Source organism: Lemur catta, chromosome 2 (assembly GCF_020740605.2).
Source record: "Lemur catta isolate mLemCat1 chromosome 2, mLemCat1.pri, whole genome shotgun sequence".
Taxonomy (NCBI): domain Eukaryota; kingdom Metazoa; phylum Chordata; class Mammalia; order Primates; family Lemuridae; genus Lemur; species Lemur catta.
In genome coordinates, this window is record NC_059129.1 from 52,347,536 (window position 1) to 52,353,535 (window position 6,000).

Sequence of the window (6,000 nt, forward strand, 5' to 3'; positions counted from 1 at the left end):
CAGAGGGCTGAGAACCCCATTTGTCACCTGCTCAGACTTCCTGCAGGAAAACTATGCTCCCACTCCTTGTTTGTAGCCGGTCCAACCATCCTGGGACTGGAAGTCCTTTAGGAGATGGGGTGATGCCCTGTGAGGACATCCGTAGGGACCTCTCCTTAGATGCCCTGCCTGGTGCTTCTGCAGAACCCTATCTGGGCTGCCCAGAGTCCCACCAAGACTTCTGGCAGACCTAGATTGGATTCCTGGTTCTGCCACTGGACAAATTATTTCCCTGGGCCTCAACCTTCTCATCTATCGAATGGGCACAATAACACTTACATGGTGGAGTTTGAGGGTATGAAGTGATGTGGACATGTGAAAGTACCTTGTGCATGGACTGGTTTGCAGGGTGTGCTCAAAAATGGTCATTATAATTACGTTATTATTCTAGTCTCCTCACCAATGCTTTTTTGTCTCTGAGCTCCCCCTTTAGTACATTTTAGCTTTTTTTTGAGACAGAGTCTTACTCTGTCGCTCCAGCTAGAGTGCAGTGGCGTCATCATAGCTCACTGTAACCTCAAATTCTTGGGGTCAAGCCATTCTCCTGCCTCAGCCTCCTGAATAGCTGGAACTACAGGCGTGCACCACCATGCCTGGCTAATTTTTCTATTTTTAGTAGAGACTGGATCTCTCTCTTACTCAGGCTGGTCTCGAACTCCTGACCTCAAGCGATCCTCCTGCCTCGGCCTCCCCAGAGAGCTAGGATTACAGGCATGAGCCACTGGGCCCTGCCTGTTTTTTTTTTTTTTTTCCTCCGTACTTAAAAAATCCTGAAGCACTCTGTCTGGGTTTTGGCCCCATCTTTGCCAGCATACATCCTTATTCTCCTGCTGACGAGTGGGGCCAGCCAGAGCTGGCTCAGCCCTGGAGCCCAGGAGGGAGAAAAAGGGTGGGCTGAAGGGCAGGGAGCGTGTGGAGAGAGCCCTCCTGCAGGGGCAACAGCCTACGGCTCTGAACCCAGGGCCAGGCACAAGGTGGGCTTGCACGAGTATTTGTGGAATTAGTGGACAAACAAACAGGCCCAGAACACAGACCAATCTTCTATGTCCCCCTAAACACAGCAGGAGTCTGCAGGCTGGTGGAGGAGGCTTGATGTCCACCCTTGTACGTACAGCTGTGCTCCGGGCAATAAACGCTGAGGCCTGGGCCAGGCGGCCTGGGCCAGCTGTCATTTAAGGGACAGTGGAGGCCCCCAGGGCTGACCTCAGAAGCTCCCTCAGGAGGAAAACCTGCTTGTTCTGGGATCTTTGAGCAAAAGGGTTGGGGTGGGGCTCTGGGACTAGGGCGGGGGAGAAGAAGGTTGTCCCTGGGACTCTGAGAGCTGGGATCCCGTCTCCTGGAGAGGCAGCAGAAGGATGTCTTCCGGGAGATATTCAGGAAAAGCGTTTGCTTAGCTGTTTGCTTTTGGCTTCCAAAGGCATTTCCATTCCCACCCGAGGGCTCCCCTACTTCCCTCCCCAGCTGCTCTCCCACCAGCTTGAGAAAGAGACAGGATAGTGGGGCTGGAGGCCGGGCATCGTGGGGGCAGCTCTGCCCCCAGCAGCCCTCCCGAGGCATCCTCCCCCTCCCATCCCCCCGGGAGCAAGACGCCTGGTTCTTACAGAGCCTCTTCTGCACGAGCACATCCACACGGGCTTGCACACACACAAGTGTGACAGGGGTCACCATTCCTAGTCACGGGGCGGCCGCCTGGTTGGCTAAGGGCTCCCAGGGGGCGGGTGAAGCCCAGCTAGGGAGTCAGCTTCTCAGGACGAGCCCCCCGGGGCTGGGGGGTGGGCGGCTGACCTGGCTGCGGTCCCGTGACCCCGAGCGGCTCTCTGGGAACTGCTGACTGTGCAGCAATAAACACCTCAGGGCTATTAATAACCTTCTATCTGGCTATCAGAATTGGTAACACTGGGTCACTGCTGGTCTGGCCTGGCCTGATGGCCTGGGTTCCAATCCCAGCTGCTAATTTTTTTTTTTTTAAATATGGAACACTTCACAAATGTGTGTGTCGTCCTGGCACAGGGGCCATGCTAATCTCTGTATTGTTCCAATTTTGGTACATATGCTGCCCCAGTGAGCACCCGGCTGCTAATTCTAAGCCCTGAGGTCCAAAACCCAAACCCAAAAGACAGCCTCAACCCTGACAGCTTCTAAATGATGTCTTAGGACAAAATCACCTTTCTGAATCCCGGCTGTCATCTGTAAACAGGCACCATGACACCCATTTCACAGTGTTTGGTATACTAACATCACATCACCCTTTCAACACCAGACGTAGGCAGTAATGTCCCCGTCCTAGAGATGAGACACTGACGTTCAGGGAAATGTGGACGGGCCTAGGGTGGTGACTGGCATGCTGTGAGTACCCAGGAAAGGCTGGCTGTTGTCATTGTGGTTGGGCATGGGTGGTAGGAAGAGAGGATTTGCAAGTGGACAGAGCTGAGCTCTACTTTTGACATCAGTAGAGTTTTCTGGCTCTGTGACCTTCAGCAAGTTTCTCAACCTCTCTGGGCCTCCTTGTCTTGCTCTGTAACATGGGCACAGAAACACCTACCTCTCAAGTGTTGATCGGATTAAGTTAAATAATGAACGTAAAGTGATCGCTACTTAAGAGGGGCTCAATATAGTACTTATTGGATGAATGAATGAACGTTAGTTGCCTCACTCTGACGGGGTCCCCAAGGGCGGGCTCCGATTCTCTCTCATCAGCCTGCATGCTCTCTGCAGGTGGGGTACAGCTTTGGACTTGCTCGTCAGGGCTGATCTACAGAATCGCCCCCCAACCCCCAAAAAGCTCAGCATTTCAGATGGTTATTCCCTTTGTGTGGAAATAGCCAGTGTAGAAACCCACAAGGAAAACTAGAAACAACTTTGCTTTCCTTTTAGTAATGAGGTACAGGCAGGGCCCTGAGGCACAGAGTCCCAGCCCTAATTAGTCCCCACCAGGATGTGGCCCCGGGCTCGGCTCCTGGCTGCATCCCTGTTGCTCTGTGCCCCACTTCCCTAGTCCAGTCCTAGCACTTCAGCCCTGCTCCTGGGACTGGGGAAGGGGACATTTTGCCCAGAAAGGCTATGAGAGATCAGGGAATTCCTTTTTGTTAAAGCCATTGGGGCTTGTCCCTTTTCCTTCTGGCTGGGGTCAGCCCCCATCAGTCCCTCGGCACTGCCTGACTCTGGCAGTCTCATTAAAAACCCAAACGTGGTGTGTTTGGGGCGTGTGGTGGTGGGTTCAGAGAGGAAGGAGGGCAGAAGAGACATGGGGGTGAGGGGAAGAGCTCGGCTCGATGCTGGTTAAACCCTCGCCCAGGCCTCGTGACTTCGGGGAAACTGCCCCTCTCCCAGCGAGGCCCCCAGATGCCAGTGGTGTGCCAGCCGCCGGCCGTTGGCGTTTGCCTAACAGGAAGTTTCCCCGACGACTGGCTAATCTCGAAAGGCCTGGTGTGGCTGCCGGGAAGGGGCGAAGGAAGCCATCACTCCCTCTCCCACCATCACATGCCCATTCCAAAGGCCGCTCTCGAGATCCCCGGCCCAGACCATACTTTCTCCCTCCCTGGAGGCGGTGGGGGGAGAGGGGGCAGCTGCTTGCGCTAGGGGTATCTGTGGTCTGAGGACTGTCTCTGTGGCACTGGAGGGGTTCCAGAGACCCTCATTTCTGTCCCATCCCCACTCGGGATCAATACCAGGTACTGGGACAGCAAGCTCTTCCTCAGCTCTGTCTTGAGTTTCTCCTGCTGCCTGTTAGTCCTATGTGGGCCTCGGGCCTCCCTGGTCAGCTGTCAGTTGCCCCTTCTGGGTTTCTAGATAAAGCAATAAAAATACAGGGTACTTGGTTAAATTTTCATTGTTTATCTGAAATGCTCAAATGTAGCTGAGCCTCCTGTACCTTACCTGGCAACCCTGCCTGGAGCTGGACTGGCGAATTCTCAGGTGCTTGGATGCTCCCATCCCTCCTTCCTCCCCACTCTTGTCCCTGGATCCAGTGTAGACTTTGCATGTAGGCCCCTGTCTGGATGTGTCCTCAATTTCTGCCTGCATAGATCTGAAACAAATCAGGAGCTCTCTGAGGGCAGAGGCAGGGCCTCCCCCCACCTCAGCCTGGGAGCCCCCTTTAGCCTGGGTCTGTGTCACCCCTCAGCCTGACAGCTTCCCTTTCCCCGTGCGTCATACTGGGGAGGACCTGAACGGGGACCCTCCAGACTGGCCTTTTCCGTAGGCTCAACGTGGCTTTCAGCGCTGTGACCTGCAGAAGCCCCAGGGAGCCTGCGGGCCCACAGACATCCATCTCACCTTTCCGCCAGTGGCAATTCTGTCCCCCAGCCCTTGTTCTGCAAGCAGCTGTGCCAAGAAGACCCTCAGGCTCTGGAAACTTACAGTGGAAATATTTCCCCTGTGCTCTGTCTGGGTCCCTGTCACTGACCAGCCCTGTGACCTGGCAGCTCTCGGTTCCTCCCTGGGCCTCAGGGTCCACACCTGTGCAGTGGCAATTTATCTAGCCTGCTGCGCATAGTGTTTTCCAAACTGCACATTGTGATCTATCGGTGGGTCATGAAGTCAGTTTAGCAGTTTGTGACCAGCATTATTCTTTTTCTTAAATGTGGAGGAGAATAGGGATTGGGTGCGGTGGCTCACGCCTGTAATCTTAGCACTCTGGGAGGCCAAGGCAGGAGGATAGCTTGAGCTCAGGAGTTCAAGGCCAGCCTGAGCAAGAGCAAGACCCCATCTCTACAAAAAAAAAAAAAAGAAAGAAAAATTAGCTGGGCGTGGTGGCATGCACTTGTAGTCCCAGCTACTTGGGAGGCTGAGGCAGTAGGATTGCTTGAGCCCAGGAGTTTGAGGTTGCAGTGAGCTATGATGACGCCACTGCACTCTACCCAGGGTGACAGAGTAAGACTTTGTCTCAAAAAAAAAAAAAAAAAAAAAAAAAATGGAGGAGACTAGGGTAGAAAATATTCAGTCTCTCATTGTAGAGTTTTTTGAAACGTTTGTCGGGGGTGTGTGTACATGTGTTCTGGGTCATAATGTAGGATGTATCTTTCATGTGGATTATAGTAAAATAAAATAGTAAGGAAGACAACATCTTGGAAGCTGTGACAGGAGGGTGACAGTGGCAACCTGAAGGGGTCTCTGCTACTTCTCCATGTCACGGATGACAAGCCCCTCTCAGCCCGCTCATGGGGCTCCTGCATGCTCTCCTAAGCAGTGGCCTGTCTTCCTGCCCCTCTCCCCAGAGGCCAGGCCCCTCCTGGTTGAGAGCCCCCAGGAGCTAGCAGGGTTCCCTGGGCCACCCCAACTGCAGAAGAAGTTTCTGGGATCCACAGCCTGGTGGTGCCCAGTGGCCCAGCTGCCTCTAGCTGGGTTCTGTCCCACAGAAGTAATACTGGGTTGGGAAACCGAAGCTCGGGCCAAGTGGAAGAGCACGACTCCCTTCCAGCTTTCCCAACTGCTCTCCTCCGTGTGAGGACTGATGCTCCTTAACTCCTTCCTGGGGGGCAGGGGAGGCCAACCCGCCAGGCCGGCTGGGGTCCGGGTGGTGGAAAAGGATGGATAAGGGTGAAGGGCTGATGACCCTCAGTTTTGTGGTTTCTGCCGGATCTCTGATTTCTGGACCACACTGTCCTGTCTCTCCACTGAGGAATCAGGTGTGTGACCCTCACTGCTCAGGATTATTTGAGGCTGAAACAGGCAGAGGATGGGATTATTTCAGCAGTACCTGCCTCCCTCTGTGGGTGCGGTCGTCCTGGGGTCCAAGTTGCAGAGGGTAGAACAGGCTGCAAGGGGAACAGGCCCTGGAGTTGGGTCACGCTCACTCAAGAGAGGGGAAGGCGGGGGAGAAAAGGTGGGATTAAAAACTCTTGAGCTGTGGGAGAATCTGAGTAAAAGAATAGCCTTGTCCTCGGGGAGCCCCAGTCTCAGGGGAGACACGGCCCTGTCCTTGGGGAACCCCAGTCTGAGGGGAGACACAGCCCTGTCCTC

The 6,000-nt window shown here is 54.3% G+C and overlaps 1 non-coding gene across 1 annotated transcript; it reads right to left on the minus strand.

Annotated features, from left to right (window-relative positions):
• Window positions 1-2,004: 2,004 nt before the first annotated feature.
• Window positions 2,005-2,108, minus strand: LOC123633686. Its single transcript, XR_006733710.1, has one exon. It is a non-coding gene; the product is annotated as a U6 spliceosomal RNA (small nuclear RNA).
• Window positions 2,109-6,000: the final 3,892 nt, after the last annotated feature.